Raw genomic sequence first — 22498 nt, forward strand, 5'->3', positions numbered from 1 at the left:
CAACATGCTGGGCTTGAGGAATCCAAGGCTGGAGTTAAAATCGCTGGAAGAAACATTAACGATCTCAGATATGCAGATGATACCACTTTGATGGCTGAAAGTGAAGAGGAACTGAGGAGCCTTATGATGAAGGTGAAAGAAGAAAGTGCAAAAGCTGGCTTGCAGCTAAACCTCAAAAAAACCAAGATTATAGCAACCAGCTTGATTGATAACTGGCAAATAGAGGGAGAAAATGTAGAAGCAGTGAAAGACTTTGTATTCCTAGGTGCAAAGATTACTGCAGATGCTGACTGCAGTCAGGAAATCAGAAGACGCTTAATCCTTGGGAGAAGAGCAATGACAAATCTCGATAAAATAGTTAAGAGCAGAGACATCACACTGACAACAAAGGTCCGCATAGTTAAAGCAATGGTGTTCCCCGTAGTAACATATGGCTGCGAGAGCTGGACCATAAGGAAGGCTGAGCGAAGGAAGATCGATGCTTTTGAACTGTGGTGTTGGAGGAAAATTCTGAGAGTGCCTTGGACTGCAAGAAGATCAAACCAGTCCATCCTCCAGGAAATAAAGCCAGACTGCTCACTTGAGAGAATGATATTAAAGGCAAAACTGAAGTACTTTGGCCACATAATGAGAAGACAGGACACCCTGGAGAAGGTGCTGATGCTAGGGAGGGTGGAGGGCAAAAGGAAGAGGGGCCGACCAAGGGCAAAGTGGATGGATGATATTCTAGAAGTGACGGACTCGTCCCTGGGGGAGCTGGGAGTGTTGACGACCGACAGGAAGCTCTGGCGTGGGCTGGTCCATGAAGTCACGAAGAGTCGGAAGCGACTAAACAAATAAACAACAACAACACACAATGCAATTTACTTCTTAACCACACAATCCACAATCCATTACAACAACAGCAAAGTTGCTGTTGATTGGCAGCTGAGTTGTAGCACATAAAAATTCCCACACTTGTGAGTGCTGGCAGTGCACAGCACATGAAATTCAAACAACTATGTTTATTTATTTATTTTTCCCAGTCACTATTCCTTGCGGAATCCCAGTTGATAAAGGCTGGTCTGAGGTTCATGGTCTGGGGCATAATGTTCTTCATCAGGTCTCTACCTGAGATAGCCTACATCTTCCTTTTACTTACTGTGCAACATTTGAGGTCATGAGACTAATCTTTCAGGGGCACCTGTCCCTGCAAAGTTCTGCGGTCAGATGATCCTTTTTGGAAAAGGAAAAATTGTTGAAGAACCCATGTGTTCTTGCTGTAGCCATCCTGAACCAGGCTTCTCTAAGAAACATCATTTATCCATCCAATGTTATGTACTCAAGTGATCCAGAAACATAGGACACACAACTGCAAAACTTTTCTTGGAGAAGAGACAAGCAGGGGATGGAAGCTGGTCCGTGCATCTTAAAATCTGAAAGAACAGGGTGGGGGTGGGGGATAGGGATTCATAAGGAGGAGGAAGAGTTACCCCTACTCAAGAATGCAACATGATGTCCAAGGACTTTCTAAAACCCTTAAGTTCTCATGGTCTTCAGTTGAGGGGAACCACGCAATTCAACCTCAGTTTGTGATAAATGTAAATATAATAGTTATGTGAATATTTCGTAGGGAACAATGGAATATGCTTAACAAAGAGGCATGCTTCTTTTGCGTCTGGTAAAAGCTATATGTGACTCCTTTTATCCATTTCTGTGACAAAGTTTAGATGCTGATTTGTTTATTGCCCTGTAATCATTCTTCCTCCCAGCCCCCCTGCCCTTTTCAAGCACCAAGTATACAGAGGGCAGAAAAGTTAGATATCTATATACTATTACTGTAAAAGTCTCCTGTTTGTCTGTGTGTAACCTTTAACTGGGCAAAATGGTGCATCGTAGGGCAACAATTTTTGAACCAAGGTATCTCAAACAGGCTAACTTACAGAATGCGTCCAAAATCCAGGACCCGTAACTCCCCTAGAATTGAAATTTGGCCAATTTTATAACACATTTTATGACATAAAAATGATAATAAAACATTTAATGGCATAATACAAAATGTCATAAAGCATTTCCTGTGGTCAGCTCCTGATGTGTGACTGGGCTATACAGTTCAGTATGAATAACATGGGCTATTTTCAAGGCAGATACATCTCTGAATATCTCCCTGAATTTTTAAGAACTTTTCCAGTGAAGGCAGTACGTTAGGAACTCTGCCACTGTTGAAGGCATCGAGGAATCTGGTAATCTCTGAAACAATGACCCAATGGGTCACAGGTAGTCTAATATAACCTATACAGAGGAATATACATTAAAAATATAATCCTATACTATACACAGAAATACATATGACATAATTGATCTGGAGGGCCATAGCTTATCTATGCGTGACATTCCTGAAACTATGTTCAAGGGCAAAGCCTGGATCTTCTGGAAGACATTGCATTAGTCATCTCTCAGTCATTTAATGCAAAATGAGAAATCATCTTTGGGGGTTACAGATGCTATCTTATCATTGCCAAAGAGGGAAAATTGTAGGGAGTCCAAATATCTGACTGCAAGCATACACAGACCAGCAGACACGCAAATGTAGCAAAGGAACCCATGGCCGGATTCTGTTGGGCAACGCAACCTTACATGCCCAGGGGAGGGTTAATTGTAACAGCTAGTATCTTTTAATATGTATAGGTTAGGTGGTCCCTTAGTGGTTGTGAAGTTCTGGAAGATTCTCTTAAGCTCACTTTTTTTCTTCCATCTTTTTTTACTGCTTCCTTGTGAACATCGGTATTGTCTGAACTGTTAAGTAATGTCCATGTTTGTTTATATGAAGATGGTGCAATTCTTTAAGGGTGCAATTGGCTCAAGAAGGGAGAGAGGAAAAAGAGGGGAGAAATGATGATGATGATGATGATGATGATGATGATGATCAAAAGCAGAGCTGAAACTCATTAAGAATAGGAATCACAAGATTGTCAAATATTTTCTATTCTTTATCACACCTTTTGCTGCATGGGATAACTCATACCATGCAACAGATTCTACTTCTGAATGCATCTTGGAGAAGCAGATGGTCAATCTTATCAGGTGGTGGCCAAGACATGCCAAGTTTGTGTAGGGATGGATTATTCTGAAGGAAGCTGAAATACATAGTGTTATGCAAGGGTGTTTCTCAAATGGCTTGTGCACACACACAAACACAAACACACAAATACAAACACACACACACACACACACACACACACACACACCAGCTCACTTTTGGAATGTTTTCCCTCCCTCTGCTATAGCCTTGATTTCTCTCCTAGCAAAACTTTTTACTTAAGCTCAGAAATGTTGTGTGTGTAAGCCATGCACAAATACACTCTCATGTTTGTAGCTTCAGGGCAGCCAGGAGCTGGATTTTTATTTATTATTTATCTATTTTAAACATTTCCAGGCTATTTTTAAGAGCACAACCCTCCTCACCACTACATAGTTAAAGATAAAACTATCTTCCATAGTACTAAAACCACTTAAAAATCCAGAACAGAATAATGAGTAGGGAGGAATGATAACCACTGCACGTCCCACACTAGGCAGTAAAGATGCTGGGGTTGGAACAGAGTTCCTGATGAAGACAGCTGCAAGTTTAGGTAAGTTCTTTTGAAAACAACCGGTTCCAATTTGTATCAGCCAGATATCATAGGTCCATCAAGGATGGTCTTCCCTCACTTGCTCCTAAGTATTGTACAAACATGTATTATTATTTTTATTATTAAATTTATAATAGCTGCCCAACTGCAGTGGATTCTGGGTAGAATACAGAACATGTCTTGGTGCCTCCTTATTTCCAGGTGTGCCTCCAGGACATTGCCTTCATCTTATCTCCAGCCCATGAATGAGACAACCTTAAGCCATCCTTAGCTATGTGTTAAAGTAGAGTTTCCCTCTTACTGTGACATCATCCAAGGATAGTCAGAAGGCATGTAAAGTCTGTGGGGCTTTGTTATCTATAGATCGGTGGGAAGGCAAAGGACTCACAGAGCAATAAAGGAGGAGAAGGAACAACTAAATTCATATAGGTTTTCTTTCCTGCTGGTTCAAGGATGGGTGGGGAATCCAAACACAACAGTGGGAAAGAGTTCTGGGTCTTATTAAGGGTTAAAAAAGGGCTGCCAATCTGAATTCAGCACCCCAAGCAGGGTGGAATGCAAAAGTATTCAAACTCAGTTTGGTGGGTCAGTTAAGTCTATTAGCTTTGCTTTTTCCCCTAATCATTTTTTTAAAAAACCTTACATTCTGCTGTGTGTGTGTGTGTGTGTGTGTGTGCGCGCGTGTTTATTTCTACTTCAGACAGAACAGTATTTTCACTCATCTGCAGACAAAAGTAAATGGGTGTTGTATCTCTGCAACAGCAATGTGCCCTGCAAAACATCTTCCCAGAGGCATCTGCAGGGAAGGTTGAAAAAGTAAAAATGGCAGCTGCAACTAAGCACATTTTAAAAAAAGGATGAAGCTTGAATGACACAGTTATAGGGGCTACTAGACAACCCTAACCCATTAGGTCGTCGTTTCAGAGATATTCCCTTACCAGATTCCTCAGCGCCTTCAACAATGGCAGGGTTTCTAATGTGCTGGAAAAGTTCTTAAAAATCCAGGGAGACCTTCAGAGATGTGCCTGCCTTGAAAGTAGCCCACGTTGAACTGTATAACCCAGTCAAACATCAGGAGTTGACCACAGGAAATGGTTTATGACATTTTGCATTGTGTCATAAAATGTTTTATGATAATTTTTATGTCATAAAATGTTTTATAAAATGTGCCAAATTTCTATTCCACGGGAGTCATGGGTCCCGGATTTTGGATGCATTCTGTAAGTCAGCCCATTTGGGTATCTTGGTTCAAAAAGTGTTGCCCTATGATATACTGTTTTGCCCAGTTAAAGATTACAAACACGAGGGTTTTAGTGGTATATAGATCTTGATCTAGTGGGTCCTCCTTGCAGGTACTGATGAGTAAAGTAACTAAATTTCCATGATCTGCAGGCAACCCCCCCCCCCCCATTAAACTAAGGATGGGAAGCTATTGGGAGAAAAAAAAATGCTCTGATTCCCAGTCTTCTTCCAAATCTTTAAAAAAAATGGTCCCAACTTTTGAGTTTGTCCTCCCCGCTGAAATCTGGGTAGCCAGAAGATCTCCTATGCTAGCTGATCAGGAGTGTGAGCTGTGACCAAGTCTCCAACTTGCCCATTTGGCTTGGAATGGAAGGGTCTCTCCATTAGTTGTGGTTGAAGAGCTGCTGCAGCAAAGAGTGTATCCTGGCTTGCTAAAGGCTCTACTCTTAGGAGTGAACATGGTCAAGGATGCTGCAGAATTCAATCACTGGTTCTGGTTTTCAGGTTTGGCAAGAGAGTAGCACAGTAGTTCAATCTAGCATTCCAGCTATGAGTATGGACAAATGAAGAACTGACCCTGTTTTCCAACACTGGTCTGTTCCTAAGTTCCTAAGGCTTTTATGCGGTAAAGATTTATCCACGCAAGCATTGCTGATGCTGTCAGTATAAATGAGGTCCCTGCAATAGTTAAGAGCAATCCCTAATCCCTGTTACTCCTGGATATGGTGTTTTTTTTTTTCCCTTTTTCCTTTTGATTCGTTATCTGGGCATGCCTAAACTTGTGAGGACTTGGCAGGTGTATCTGCTTACCTTGTTTGTAGTCTTGGAAACTGGTTCCTCTATCTAATAGGGTTCAGCAGGCATCTCCATCCTCCATGGGTACCAGGAAACTCTGAGATCTAATCTTTCAAGCTGGCACCCATTGGCATGGACCAACGTACCCAACTAGATAGGCCAGTGACCTAGCAAAGCCTTGTGTGTTCATCAGTAGATGGCAAAGCTGCTCTTCTTGAAGCAAGGAACAGCTGGGCATTAGGCAGTGCTGAGACCATGATAAGTCTTCTGCTTCAAAATTTTGCCTTCGCCTTGAATGTCATCCCTGTTATCTCAGGGATCTGTGCATTACCACCAGTTGCGTTTGTCAGTGGAAAGATAAGGTAGGTGTTTGGGTCATACAGGGGGAAGAAGAGATAAGAGCGGTGAGAAGAATGTGAGCAGGGCTTGATGGAGCGACTAAGATAAATGTAGTCTACTGCAGGAAATCCAAGTGAGAAATAAAGATCTCTCAGCAACTGAAATATGAAAAAGTTAGAGAGGTGGGGCATACTTGTGAATGGCTGCAAACTCAGATCTCCCCAACCAGCACATCCTATATCAATCTATCAACCAAACCAGGCAGAATATTGTAAGATAATAGATTGGATGAAAGACTGAAACAGAAGTAAGGGTGCCTAGGAAGGGGAAGATGGGAGCTTCTGAAATTTCCATTATATTTACGATTTTCATCTTTGCCTGCAATTGCTTCACATCTGCTGTGTTTCTGTCTCTGCTTATCTCTAAGTAATATGGATGATATTGAAGATATCCCTGGAGATACAGGCAGTTTATTTAGTAGTTACTCCCTCTGCATGGGATCTAAAAGACTACTTTGAGCAAGCCTTTAAGTTTGGGTGGTCCCAACCTTTTTAATTTTATTTCCCTCTTTCCCCTAAGAGCAGATGACAAGTTGAGTCATAAAAGTCTTCAAAAAGCACTTTGCCATGGAGTGTTGTTTGATTTAAAACCCACTTCGGGTCTCTCAGAATGAAATGCGGTTTTTGCATCTGACTTACTGAATGCTACACAACTTTCAAAAAAAGGGGGACAGGGGACAGGGTAAGGGAAGAATTTTTCTAAGGGAAAAGGCTGGACTTTTCAGGTCCTGCATTTTTGGAAGTATAGTGTCATGAGCACTGATGGTGATCAGGAGGGGGCCCCTATCCAGGGGGGAAATCGCGTGCGTAGTAGCGAGGATTTGAGCAGTCATTCAAAGAGACCCAGAACAGACCTGCCTTGACTTTTGGGGTTTATCTGTCTGGGCTTTCCCACGCTTCTTCAGTTTGGGAGGAATTTCTGTCTACTGTAGCAGTAATAAAACACTAGAGACCTATTCCTCGTCTCGGCGTGGTTCCTGCTAGTCAGGACACATAGTGCTGGCTGCTGTGGGAAACAAGATGCTTAATTAGATACTGTACTAGCTTAGAATGAACCTTCCATGTTCAGAGGCAGTGAACTTTCTACTATTGCTTAGGAAGCCCTCCACCTTACCCATGAGAAATTCCTACTGGGCTGACCCCAGTTGAAAGCAAAGCATGGTGTCTCGGTGGATCAGTATTCCCATCCAGCAAGAAACATCCATTGTTGAGCAAGAATGCAGATTAAGATAAATTGTGTCTTAAATTATGCAAAGATCTATGCAAATATGCAACTTTAAAATAGCAGGTTTATCTAGAGGGCCCTGGTATAAGTGAATGAAGGAGGAGAAGGTGATGTAAGTGTTGTAAGATTGAAACAGACCAGCCTTTCGCTTAAGAGAATCAAGACTCTGGTGTTGGTTTTAACTTTTACACTAATGGTAGTAACACTCCCCTAGAGAGTTAGCATCTACTGGGAATATCTAATGCTGTAGGACTGTGTGTGTGAGCAGCACGCCACGTTTGTATAAATTTCTTCAGTAAAGCATTAACAAGGTTGGACAAAAGAGGACATATTCCAGACAGCCATCTGCTGCTATGGAGATCAGCTGGAGTTTCACACTGTGCCAGTTGTGCACAAAGTTTGCAGACCTCCAACAGGACTTCCCCTTATTGTTGTCCTTAAAGCATACAGTTTTAACAGCTTGGTGTTTGGCGCCAAAAGTTTCAGGCAGTGGTCTATCCATTTTAAAAGTGGGACAGGAATAGGAAGGGTTGAGGGAAATTGATTCTGATGCATCTGGTCATGCTGCCTTCTGTCAGGTTCAGTTATTCATTCATTCACTCACTCACTCACTCACTCATTCATTCAATTTATATGGCCACCCATCTCAAACCAGTGACTCTGGACGGCTAACAGTCATAAAAGCAGTTAAAACAGTACAAAATACAAAAGAAGTTATATGTCGATTGTGATCTGCTGTGGCTTAGGTCATCTTTTCGGACCCACTGACCCATTTGGAAGTTTGCAAGCATGCCATGGGTTCTGTCACAAAATGGCGGCAGTGGTGGGTGTGGCCATTTCCAATGTATATTTACAAGGAGGCAAAGTAGCGAAGTCACTTCCCTTTCCCTTTGAAAGATGCTCCCTGCTATCCAGGCCCTGGACTTTAGTCACCCACCATTTTTGTTTTCAAAGAATGCCTTTGGGGACATTTTGGAAATAAAGATGATGCTGGAAACTATGACTAAAACTTGATAGCTTCCCATTCTTAAAAACTTTAAATATTTGTTTCTGTAAAAAAAAAAAAAGGTAGAACAAGGAGCCTGTAAGTAGTACATGCCTTGCTCAGTTCTATTCTGAACTAGCCCTGGTTTTCAGATTATGGAAGAGAAGGGTTTTTTCCCCCTTGATGCTACTTCCATCTAGCTCTCCCCTTATCTCCTTGGCTTCCTTTCCCCCATTCCTGAGCCATCATCTGTATTCCTGTCAGTCCTACAAGGTAGACCAGACTAAGAAACCAATGCCATATAGGTCAGGACTACGTTTATTTAAAAGCTATAGTAACAGAACCTTGCATGTCTGAATGTGCTTCCCCCTTCCTCCCTTTATCTTAATGTGAACTAGGGAGGGTCTTGTCTGAGATGTTTTCTCACGTTACTTTCTTGGCCCAGGCTCAAGCCCCAGTTATCTGACCATTGCCTTGGTAGCAGCTCTTCCTTCTGTCCTTCAAGGCCATTCCCTCTTTCCTCTACAGTTCCAACCCTTTATCTACTTCCGTGGGAGAATTCCTGATATCTCCACTTGAAAGGGTCAGAAAGCAGAAAATGGAAGAAATATCTTGTTGGGGAAATGAGAGAGCTGTTACCAGTCAGAGCAGACTAGATGGGCCAAGATTTATGGGATACGAGGACATATTAGGGTATCCAACAGTCCTGCTTTCATCCTTGGGGTCTCTATGTTTCAGGATTGGGACATCCTATTAGGAAATATTTCAGCCTGGAGTCACATTGTCTGCCTTGGTATAGGCTGTAGAGCAGTGTTTCTCAACCTTGGCAACTTTAAGACGTGTGGACTTCAACTTCCAGAATTCCCCAGCCAGCCATGGGTGCTGGCTGGGGAATTCTGGGAGTTGAAGTCCACACATCTTAAAGTTGCCAGGGTTGAGAAACACTGCTGTAGAAAATCAGGGAGTTGACCCTGAGAGGAAAAGGCAAGAACCATTAGATAAGCAAAGAGGGCTGAAACATTCCTTAAATCCAGGGAAACAAGATAGTATTCTGAAGACACCCAGGCAGGCTCCTCCCTGGTTCACTGAGATATACGAGGGCAGGAAGGTAAAGCACAAGCAGGCTTGTAAGAGTCTGTTAATACAGCCTATCTGAACTCAGCTTAGTTCTAGTTCTCCTGTGGATCTTTTTTCTGAACTGATCTGCCCCGAAGGGCTGATGCAGGTTAAAAGATAAGAATGCCCTTGAATCCAGTTGACTGATTTTCCTGGTGGTGTCTTGTCACAGACTTTTTCCAGAAGGATTTTTCCTTTTCTCAGTCTAGGCAAGAGCCCTGAAATTCCCAGGTCCGGGTATCCTGGCAAGAATGATCGCAAGGGAGCCCCAGCGTTTGCTGGCTTTTGCACAGTGTTCCTCTGCTTAAAAAGAAAAAGAAAACTTGTCTTCTAAGGAAGGATTGACAGCCGGTATGAAATACGCCAGTTCATTTCCTCCCTACAAGGAGCAGCTATACAGAAAATGATAGAGAGTCCTTTAGGGTCTGGGCAAGCAACTCTTTAAAAAAGTCTAGCTGGACGAAAGATGCAAATTACATAATTAGCACCATGACCTTTTAAACAGTTGTTAAAGAAGGGCGATTGAAACGAATACTGTCCCATGCATGTGAGCAGGAAAATATACAGAACTTCCTACCTGCCAGTTCAGTGACTGAGCACTAACAGCACTAACTGGAGCTCCAATGAGACTTTTGGGAAAACAGGAGACATTTTATAAAAAGGAAAAACGATGAATCTATTTTAACCCAAAGGGGATGGAACAAGCTCAGTGATTTTCATTTTTTCAAAAAAGCAGAGAGTAAAATGGCTATTCAGCCTTGGAAGCTGGGCGACTGTGTGCCAGTCCCATTCTCTCTCATTCTTTCTCTCTGCCCAGCCTACCTTGCAAGGTCCTTGTTCTGGGGGATAAAATGAAGGGCAGTCCCCAAGAAAGATGTCTTCAATTCCTGTAAACTCAAGACCTAACTCAACAACTCTAGTCAATTAACAGGGAAGGATTGCAGGTAATCTCCTGTTCTCTCCCCAACTCCTTATTTATTTATTTATTTATTTTAATTTAGACACCGCCCATCTCACTATAAAAGTACTGGGATATACTGTCTCTGTACATGGAGGTTCTATTTAGCAACCCATCTTTCTTATTCATTCTCTGGTGGCCGGCAGGCCAACTTCTGATATTAAATTCCACCAGTTGTTATGCATTTGCAGTATCTTCTCTGGCCCGTCCTGGATCCAGTTAATGTAATACAAATCAAGCCATCGTCGGTGCATCTGCTCCAGCGGTAAGAAACCCAAGAAATCCTTGCTTCCAGTGAGCTTAGAGCCTAAGTAAGTTATTAGAAATTGAATGCTATTAAGAGCTGCTTGTTTTTCTGCTTGCTTCCATCACATCGGAGGCAATCACAGCGTTACCCTGTTGGAAGATTGCCTTGTCCGTTCCAATGATCTTTAACTGCCCGTTTTCATGGAAAAGAAATCGCGGACGTTTTTCTCATTGTCCAATTGCATTGTGGGTCGCTTCCCTTTCCGTAGCTTTCCATTCCCAAGATTTTGGGGCAGTCACATCCCATCAGCACTTTTCTACATCTTGCTTCCCCCCACTGCCCCCCCCCAAAGCTATGCATGTTCGCGGTGCTTTCAACTTCCAGAAACTTTGCCATGATAATAAGCAGGCCTTATGGGAGAATTTGGGCACTGCGGCTCTTTAGAGTTGCCCCAAATAAAAATGGAGATTTCAGCTTGCTGAGGGTATATCAGCTGTCTAAGTCAAGCGGGCAATGATGGGACTTGGCTGGCGGGCACGTTTTGCTCCTTTGCCATCTCCTGCCTCTGTGGCTCACCTTTCTTCCCTCCCAGTTTCTGGCTGTACATCCCGTCTTGGCCCCAGGTACAATAATACACCTGGTTTTGTGGCAGGGGAGGCAGGCAGAGGGAGGAACTGGGAGCAGAGAGAACAGAAATAATTGCAGGTGCCAGGGAATGGATGCACGAAAATAGCCATTTTGAGGAACGCTACAGCAGGAGAAAGGGACTTTTGTAAGTAACATCTTATTTGCACCGTTAATCAGATGAGTGCCAAGAATGGCTAAAAGGGGGGCACTTCTATTTTATTCATGTGGCGCAGCGCGGAGGTATTTATTTATTTATTTTTGTTGTGTTGGATTGGTGAAGGCCACTCAACTGCACAAAGCCTCTGGGTGGCATACAGTAAGTCCAATATATATGTTAAAAACTCAGTTAAAAACCAATAATAGAAAAAAATGAGCTTTTCTTTTTTGAATCGTCGCATAAGAGATAATTTTATAATTGTGCTTGTGTTTGCCGCAAAGGAAATTGGAAGCTTCTACTTTCTATTTCTTTTCATTCTTTCTTTCCACACATTTCCTTCCTTCGTTTCTTTTTATATCTATAAAAACTCAACTAAAAACCACATGGTTCCTTGGACCAAAACAGCACTCAAGAAAAACTCAACAGGGGCTCCACAGACACCCCAACCCAGCCTTTCTTGACCTTTTGACTCTGGAGGGACCCTTGAAATATCTTTCAGGCTTCGGGGAACCCCTGCACATTCAGGCTCAAAAGTAGGCCAGAAGTTACAAAAGTATTATATTCGTTTCATGGGTAGGCCTGTATCTATGCATTAACAGCGTTCTTAAACTGAAAATAAAGAACGAAACTTACTCTTTCGTGTGAAGTTGCCTGAATTTGACCTCTTGCGGAACCCAAGGATGCCACGGAACCCTGGCTGAGAAACCCTGGGCTAGACCAAACTGGCTCTCATAATCTGAAATCAGGGAGGATGTCTGCTCCATTCTAGAGTCGTCTTCTCATATGACTCCATTTATCACTAGATGTTGAAATCTGTAAGATCTGTGAAGCTTCCATGGATTCAACCTTGTTCCATGATCTCTATCATCTTTGTTGTAAACCGCCCAGAGTCCCTCCAGTGGGAAGAGATGGGCGGTGACAAATTTGATAGATAGATAGATAGATAGATAGATAGATAGATAGATAGATCTGTCTCTATCCATCATCTATCTCTATATCTATCATCTATCTATCTATCTTATCCATCCATCCATCATCTATCCATCATCTGTCTGTCTGTCTATCTATCTATCTTATCCATCCATCATCTGTCTGTCTGTCTGTCTGTCTGTCTATCTATCTATCTGGTATTGCAGCCAATAGTGACAATTCACAACTACTGGAAGTCTATTATTCTACCCATATTTTAATAAACCATTTATAACAGTATGTTCTGTTATTATTTTATTCTTTTCTATTTGATTCCATCCATAATGATGTAAATAATCTTTGGAACTTGAATTTGCTTTCTTTTTCTCTCATAAAAACAAGTGGGCAATCGCTCGTCCTCAGTTCTTATAGGCTGTCATGTTCACTGATTCAATGTAGTTTATACATCGTAACATTTCACATGCCATGGCGCTGATGTGCGTTTCTGTTTGGGAGGGAGCTGCTGTGAGACCTTGTACCAAGCTCTGTATGTGAAATCAGTACAATGGAATTTGTTTGGGTTATGTTATCTGTTCAAGGACTTTTCCCGCAGACCATCAGAAACCGTTAGGAGCACCTGGGATTGTGAACTTGAGATGATTCTATGGGGGGGAGGGATCTCATTTGCACCGAGGGTTTTTAGTTTGATTTTGGCACGCTTTCATCATTCTCAGCTTTCTCTGTGATCCTGCATATTATTCTTTAATAAATCAGATATCTTTGAATTCACACCCATGAGTCTGATGGTGTTTTAGAATAGGCAGCCATTACATAGGCTTAAATTGAATTTTGTAATTAATTTTGGGAAATACATTGATTTTTAGCTGCGGCAATTGTCCCCATTCATGACAACTGCTACTTTTTCAATCTCTGAAGATCAATGCTGATATTTTTCCAGGTTTGGATATAATTATTTTTGAACAAAAAATTGCTATTTTTAGTTCAGTAAATCCCTTGATATTTAACAAAGTCGTCAAGGGGAGCAAATCCAGAAATTTCCTTTGTATTTTTTTGAACTTCTAAAGTCTTATTCCAAAGAAGTAAGTGTGTCTCCATTTTTACTGGAGGAGTTTATATCCATAAACACGACCGTATTGCTGAATTAAATTCAAGAAGGAAATCTATAAGTGGAGTAGTCAATCCATCTTTGTTCCACTCTATTTTTCTGCATGGAAACCCAGGCCAATAATTTTAGTAAGAACAATAATTTACTAATAAAGGCTGATTCACGTTTTTTTTAGATTTTTTTATCCTGCCTTTATTATTTTTATAAATAACTCAAGGCGACAGACATACCTAATACTCCTTCTTCCTCCTATTTTCCCCACAACAACTCTGTGAGGTGAGTTGGGCTGAGAGAGAGGGACTGGCCCAAGGTCACCTTTAATCTTTTTTTAAATTTAAATTTTAATCTTTTCTGTTTTATGAAGTGTGCAAGTACACAATAACCTCCCCGACAGCTAAATCACCAGGTTGCCACCATCCTTAAAACCATGAGGGTTTGAGAGCTGACAAAAATATAATATAGATCCAGCAGAATTGACGAAGACCCCTCCAGTTCTCAATTGTGGTTTCTTTTTCTTTTTTATAGGGTGGGCCTAATGCTTCCATTTCTTTGGTGGTGTAATTCACAAGACAGCTTTCTCAATGGGAAGCAGAAATAACGTGAGCCGGGGGCTGTCAGCTTCGGTTAAACATCAGAGAGGAATCCATTGCCCCTTCCTACGTGTCCAGCCAAACTCTTCATTTTCCAAGATCAACGTTTCATTTGGTGAGTTAAGAGGGCCGCCAGTTCCCACTGCAGGCTTCCAGTAGGTTTTATAGCATTCCCATTCCTCCCAAAGCAATCAATTTGGCCATTTTCTATTGCACCACAACCCATTCGGCACACATGGCAGCAAAACAAAAAAGCTTGTAATGGAGACAGTGGGATTGTCAGCTTTCATACAGTAGCCAGAGAATTAGGAAGCCGGCCTTGGGCAGCCTTGCCTGTCTTCCTGTAACTCAGCGAACCAGGGAGATCAAGGATATTCTGGTTAAGTGGTTGCAATGTAAGCCATCAGCAAAAGGAACACTTCCCCCCCCCTCGCTCAGTCAATATATGAATGTCTATTGGCTTGTAGGTGTGAAATTGCAGTGAGTTTTTCTCAGGGCAGCATCAGATGGGGTTTGCAAGCACGGGGGTCAAGTGAATGAAAGGGAAAGCAAGGGGCCTCTGGTCTTCCTCAAACCCATACTTCTGATTTACATGCCTTATGGTTGGTGGTCGGGAATTGATCTCCTCAAAATTGTGAACTTTACTGAAGGCACTTGGAGGTGGTTATGCCTTTTATTTGTGGATTTGTGGGGGAAAACAGGATGCAGGGGATCTCCAGACAGCTGTGCCATTAAATAAATTTACACAGGTCCTGTCTACGCATCAGTTCCACCTTTTTGGCAATGGCTTTCCTTCTAACACGTTAGGGCCCCTCCCTGCAACATTTCCCATTGCAACATGTCTGCAAAGTCAGTTGGTATGAGTAGTTAATCATTAATTAGTAAAGGAATGTAGGTAATGGTGTCTATAGAGTATGTTAAAAAAAAAGTCAAGAGTGGCCACAATGGTGCATCATGCCTAAAAACTGGGCAGAGATGTCTGCAGGATCCAGTGCTTTTATCGAAACGACAAAGGCAGGGGTTGCACCATTGCAATGCAAGGTTGTATGTGCATGTGGCAACACAACGGATGTACAAAGAGGGAGAGCTTGCATCCCATCCACGATGCTACTTTTGTTATTTCTCTCTCTTGACCCCCCATGCATAAGCTTCCATCCATCCATCCATCTGTCCATCCATCCCAATAATTCGTATGCTGACTACTTGTCATCCCTGTGAGTATGTTTCTTCTGAGATGCCCACCGCTCCCCTCCATAACTTGGGATAAGTAAACAATCAATTCATAGAAAAGGCAGCTGTGAATTGGGAACTGCCCCGTTCACAATCTGCACTGTGACAGTTTGTGGGCCCGTTTCTTCTCTGCTAAGGAAATTTAGCTCTGATTTTCTTTCCCCTAAAAGTTTAAACCCAGCCCAAACTCATGGATAATTTTGTGGCTTTTGTGCAAGTGGGTGAAACTCAGTGAGGTGATTTTCCCTTTGTGGTCATTGAGGGGGCAACAGAACAAAGAAAGAAACACTGATATTTTTCATCTCCTTAAGCCTCCCAACTACCCTTCTGACTCCTTGTCTTCACAAAGCCTTAGCTGTCTAAAGAATAATTGATGTAGGTTGTGAGGCCTATTTTCAAATCCCTTCTGAGCATCCATTAAAAAACAAACAAAACAAAACTGATTTTTATTATTATTTTTTAATAAAGACACTGAGACTTCCTTTTTCTCTTTCCAACAGATTCTCCACATGATTGTCTGGCTTGACAAATTGGATTCTGAGCTGATTCTTGAAAGAAGAGGCTGAGGGTTTGAAGAGACGAGAAGCAGCTCATCCTCTGCGGTGGGAGGATAAATAAAATTTTTAAAGAAAGGATGCAAGGACGAAAGAAAGAAATCCCATTCTTCCACTCCTGTGCTACTCAATGGTTGCCCCAGCTTGTTGCCGATAATCTTATCTCTTTAGCGATGGCAGCAGACTGGGACAATGGAGACCTTAAGGCAAGCTGTGGGTTTGATAGCCCCCATGATTAATCGAACTGTCCAATAAACACTTCAACATCTGGGAAGAATGATTAATGATGTTTTATGTGACCTCTGACCCCTCCCTCTTTCCAAGGAAACATTTGGAAGGCAATGGTAAATTCTCTCCATCTCACAACCGAGATTTGCGTCCGTCCCTCTCTTTGTGTGTTGGAAATGGCACTTCAGTGTGGATTGAAAGCATACTGTCCTGCTTCACAAAAAATCAATAGCTTCTTTACCAACCCCTTCATCAAGGCGTGGACTTTGTCAGGCCTAGTGCTCAGGTTCCAAAAAAAAAAAGCGCCTTTTTTTTTTCATTCTTTCTTTCATTAAGGAGCCGAATTTTTTCTTGATGCTGCTTGGGACTGAAGGCTCTCAAGTTCATATGGGAATGGCAGGGTACCCTAAGGATCAAGAATCTAAGTCAATAAGGCAGAAATAATGCGAAAAGCAGAGAAACTGGTTGGAAAGCAATTTTAGTGTATTTAGTCCAAACAATAATCTGCACTAGGCTGATGTTGACTCTATCCTGATAGCTGAAAATGCAAAGGATCTTACAAGCTCTAATAATAAAAGTCAAGGAATACAGGGACTAAAATGGGACTGAAATTAAAGATAAAAAAGCTCAAATTAATGACAACAGGTACAACAACCAGCCTTAGAAATGACAAAATATCAAAGTGGTGGAGAGCTTCTGCCTTTTAGGATCAAACTTTGACAGTAAAGGAACAAGCAGTCAAGAAATACGCTGCGGACAAATGTCCCTGTGTGCAATGCATGTAAAAATTGGTTGGGGATGGTGGATAGTCATGTCCACCATCTTGATTTTTTTTTTACCCCTCCATGGACATCCCTGAGTCCAAATCAGCAGGCAAGCTCTGAAAACAACAGTTCTATAGATTTGCTGTAGAAGCAAGTTGGACATAGCACTGAGTAGCTAGTGATTGGACTGTAACCCCAATTTTCCCCCCAAATTCCCATAACAATTGTGACCTCTTATTTGTTTCTTAATGTATTATTTATGCCTCATTTTTCTTGACCACAAACATCAGAAAGATGTAAATAACATTGGGCTAAAAAGGATCAGTATAGCATTTAAGGCTAAATATATATACAGTATATATATATATAAGAGCCCCATGTGGTGCAGAGCAGTAGGCAGCAGTATTGCAACCGAAATGCTCCCCACGACCTGAGTTCGATCCCAGCGGAAGCTGGATTCTCGGGTAGCCGGCTCAGGTCGACTCAGCCCTCCATCCTTCCGAGGTTGATAAAATGAGTACCCGGCTGGCTGGGGAAGGTGACGACTGGGGAAGGCAAAGGCAAACCACCCCACTCTATAGTCTGCCAAGAAAACGTTCACGAAAGTGGTGTCCCCCAAAGAGTCAGAAAATGACTCGGGGACCTTTCTTCTTTCATATATCTTCTTCCTAGCGTTATTCCCGTGTTATGGCAGGTCCGCTTGTCGGCATATCCGTCTCCATTTGACTCGATCCAAGGCGTCTTCAGGGTGACGTTCACACATTCCATGTCCTCCTTATTGTGGTCCATCCACTGTTTCTTGGGTCTACCACGGGGCTGCCATCCACCAGGGTCCAGGTGCATGGCTGTCCTCGCCACTGAGTCTTCTTTGCTGCGTACAACATGTCCATACCATCTAAGCCTTCCTTCCCGCAGTTTTGCCATGATTGGCGTGACTCCCCATCATTGTTGGATGTCGTCGTTCATGGCGTGGTCGAATTGTCTAAGTCCAAGGCACCATTGGAGCATTTGCATTTCCATCATGTGCAGGGCCTGCTTGTGCTTTGCTGTCACTGGCCAGCACTCCGATCCATAGAGGGTGACTGGGTGCACTACTGTTCTGTAGACCTTTGACTTGAGGCGTAGGGGTTCTTCTTTCATATATATAGTTATATATGTATGTATGTATGTATGTATATTTATTTTCATTCATTCATTCATTCTTTCACATTGCCATAATTTCAAAATTGAGTTAATGTATCAAGAAAACCACAACAGTAAAAATTTACAGCTGTGTTTAAGTGCAGAATGACAATTCCAAATAAGAGATCCCAAACTAACCTTTTTAGTGTGACAGTCTTATTAGGTTTCTATTGGAATTAATGAGATTTTGCTGCAATGGACTTCTCCCCCACATTTTAGTGGAATTTATTATTCTTGGCATAGATCCAGCCCAGTATAAAAAATGTGGAAAAAAAATAGGGAGAAATGCAACATTTCAAAGTGCAGTTCTGCTCAGGTGTCAATCAAAGGCTATTTGATAATCCCTTCCCTAATATCTCCAGATAGCACAGGGAAATTACTCAGTAGATACTGATCTAGCTGGAGCAACAGGTTAATTTGCTAGTACAAAGCCAGCTTCTCAGTTCCTGAAGACATCACCATGGATTGCTGAATTCAGAGATGTTGCATTTTCAGGGAATGTCTCACATGTTCCTATTTCACCATTATTGGATCCAAGTCAGCTATATAAAGACCACTTCTGAAACCAAGACTATTTTCTGCATTGCTAGCAAAACTGAAACCTTTGCAACAACAAAGGGGGAAAATCAGGTTTTTTAAAAAGCTTTTTTTTTTGTTTTTGCAATACCCTTCTCCTAAATTCTACAAAAGGCCAACCAGGAAATTGCTGACACAGGTTGCCTGCTGCAGAAGGAGGTGCTGAAGTTGCTCTAACTTTTCTCCCCCCCTTTTTTTTCTTTTTGCATTGCAAATAAGCCTCCCTTTTGGGAATGAGTCATCTGCTACCTTGTTAGGCAACGTGGAAGGCAAAGCAGAGAACTCCAGGCAAATTTACAGCACTTGCTGATCTCTGGGACTTTAGTTAGCTTTGCCTCTATCTTTCTGTGCATAATAAATCCTTCCTCCTCGCAGAACTGAAGCTGCTGGAGCGTCCTGTGCTTGCCGGGCTGATAAGTGGCTGGCATTCTTCTGTGGAGAAGCGGGTAGAGAGAGAGAGAGAGGAGGCAGATGCTCTTTGATCCCTAGCAGTGGCAGGGTCAGAAGGGACTCAAGAGGTCATTTAGTCTAACCCCTTGACTACTTGATATTTGGCCCTCCGAAGCTCTGCTTACCCAACACTCTAGGAGACTTTCACCATCTCCTTTTTTTCCTTTTTATAAGAACTTTATTCAGTTTTAAAATATCACCATCTTTTGAGTGTTGCCTGTTCAGTACCGACAGTTCTTTCTCTTCAATCAAAATTCCCTTTCTTGACATTAGCATGTGTCCTTATTAACTTTTTGGCTCCCCTTGTTTGTCCCTGGGATTAGAAATTCAACAACAGCCTGTGGAGGAATTGGAACCTCAATTTATGGCAGTTGAACGACAACCTCTTTATGGTGCCAGACCAGTCTTGAGGGTGCAATCCTTCCACAATTGTCTAGCTCAGAGGAGAGTCCTTTCCATAACCTTCAAAGGCGTTTGAGTGTTCAGAAAGGGCCTCAGGCTGAGAATCTGAAAAAAAAGGGAAAGAAAGCAAATCCATCCTGGAATAGCCAATTATATCTGTATTATTGCCAGGAAAACTACAGGGCTGTGTCTAGGGATATCTATGGTGGGGGGTCACAAAAGTCAAGATGGTGGCTGTAACTGTGTGATCAAAACCCTGCCTGCATGTAAAAGAAGGGTGGAGTTTCGATCGCACAATCATGGCTGCCATGTTTTCAGCCTCTCCAAGATGCCCCTGACTATGTCCATCAAGCTCAACTGACTAATATACAGTGCATTGATATATTTTTATAAACCAGGGTTTCTCAACTTCAGCAACTTTAAGATGCCTGGACTTCAACTCCCAAAATTCCCCAGCCAGCAGGCTTTAAGATGGGTGGACTTCAACTCCCATGCTGGCTGGGGAATTCTGGGAGTTGAAGTCCACCCATCTTAAAGTTGCTATGGTTGAGAAACATTGTTATAAACTATTATATAATAGTTTGTGCTGAAATCAGGGCTTTGTATATCAGCCCCTGAGAAACTGAGCAGAAAGTAAACCGGACAATTGGAGCTCTCTATGTTTCCAGCCTTTCCTTTCCCAGTTTTATTATTGTCCTTCTGGATTTATGTGGTATCATATGTTGCTTGCTGAGAATACAGCATCCTTTCACAGATTACGGCTGTCAGCAGATGAACATGGTCACTCAGAAAAATCTATTTATGGCCTTCTAATGCCCTCCCCTGATGCTGGTTGCAATCCTCAGTGCCCTGTCTATCTGTAGTATATTACAAAGCCGAACATGGCAATTTCTGGTGGGAAGATTTTGTTTCAAATCACTGAGCAAACTGTTCTTGTTCTGTTAATTGGAAAAGTTGAAAATGCATGGTTTTTTTTAAAATTAAAACCGTAGAGTGACCTAAGCCCATGCTTCCAATTTATTTAGTTTTTACTTAATACTATTTAAAGGCTGCCTGACTCCAAGCAACTCTGAGAAGCTTAAGCTTACAAAAACTGGGAACAGTAAAAGATAAATAAACAGATTATTTGTGTCCAGAAGGCCAACTCAGTATAACAAAGAAAAATTCCTAGAGGGGCCCCACAACTACCCTACAGCTAAGTTTTCGATGACTTTCTTAACATCACCAGCCGGACCAGATTAAGGCCAACTGATGCCCTAAGCATGGCCCAGCAATGGTGCCTTTCATGGAGCAAAACTCTCATCACAGGATGGAAACAACTGTAATGGTCTGTGGGAATCCCCCTGGGAGACAGGAGGAAGAGATTCAGCCTAGACAACTGTCATGCAAAAGATATCTCAGCCTACAGAAGGAAAGGGGATGTGGGAAGCATCTCACAAGGGGCCCTCCCTAGTTTTCTGGAAAGTGAAAGGAAAGAAGGAGAGAAATACTTTCAGACTTGCAAGATTTTTTTACTGTAACCTTACCATAAAGGTAGTGTTAGTCCTCATGGTTCGTACTTCTTGTCTGGACTACCTCGAATGGCTGGCAATATCTGACAACTTCAAACCGAAATTTAAAATTTTAGTCACTCACCATGCCAAAGCAAGCTTTTTTTTTTTTTTAATAATGCAGATTAAAGTTGACATGGCAGATAAGGACAGTTACAGAAAAATTCGACTAAACTTGAATGTGGCAGTCAAGGCGTTAAGGGCACGATAGCTAGGGGAAAAACTCTGTGGTGCTCCCCTTTTCTTGGTGCCCCAAACACAGGCTTATTTTGCTTAACAGTTAATCCAGGGCTGGGCATCAGAGTGGGAACTGTATGGCTGTCTTGGGGACGCTCTTCTAGAGGGTAGGCGCCACGATAGAGAAGGCACACTTCCTGAGTCCAGTTAAATGACGCTGTTTGATTGAAGGACCCCTTCCATTGTAGACCAGCTGTGCAGATATGACAGCTGGGCGAATGGGGTGTGTGTATGTTGTGTGGGCATCTAGTAATGCCACACACCTAATGACATCATCATCATCACCATCGTGCAAAGAACGTGAATTATATCCTCTGGGCAACAGTGTTGTGATGCACACGAGATCCTTGCAACTGGTCGCATCCCAGATGCCAATAAGTGCAAATGGAACAAACGGTAGCTTCAAGCTTGCAATCTTAGTTCAGACTCCCATAATTCTGGTCCTGGTGGCTTTACCAAGGAGAGAAGCATTCCCGCCACCCCCCATTCTGAAGGTCACTTGGCATCTCTGGACAGCTGTTCAACGACCTCTGGAATGTTCTGAAATCAGACATTTTGCTCCCAACCTGCACATAACTGGAGGCGTCGCTGACTTAGTGGCTAAATTAAATCTTTGCTGCGTGTGCTATGCACAATGGATGGATGTTACCTAGACCATATGGCTGGGGAATATTGGACGCCACAGTTATGATGTGGTGCTCATTAACTGGTAGCTTTGTCTGCCCGGCCTGCTCTATTTTTAAACATGAGAGGCCCTTAAAAAAAACAGCAACAACAACACTAAATACAAGAGTGAACCCAGTGACAGAATTTTGAAAAATAAAGCTTTTTTTTCCTTTTTGCTCTTTTCTCACTCATATGTAGAATGAGCCAGCTGGCTTTTAAAGTGAAGTCTATATACTACTAAAACTCTTGTGTCTGTTTGTAACCTTCAGTTGGGCGAAATGGTACATCGTAGGGCAACAGTTTTTGAACCAAGGTGCCTCAAATGGGCTAACTTACAGAATGCATCCAAAGTCCAGGACACACGACTCCTGTGGAATTTGGAAAATTTTATAAAACATTTTGTGACATAAAAATGATCATAAAACAGTTAATGGCATAATACAAAATGTCATAAAGCATTTCCTGTGGTCAGCTCTTGATGTGTGACTGGGCTATACAGTTCAGTATGAATGACATGGGCTATTTTCAAGGCAGATACATCTCTGAATATCTCCCTGAATTTTTAAGAACTTTTCTAGTGAAGGCAGTACGTTAGGAGCTCTGCCACTGTTGAAGGCATTGAGGAATCTGGTGGGGAAATATCTCTGAAACGATGACCCAACAGGTCGCAGGT

This window comes from Candoia aspera, chromosome 1, assembly GCF_035149785.1.
Source record: "Candoia aspera isolate rCanAsp1 chromosome 1, rCanAsp1.hap2, whole genome shotgun sequence".
NCBI classification, from domain to species: Eukaryota; Metazoa; Chordata; class Lepidosauria; order Squamata; family Boidae; genus Candoia; species Candoia aspera.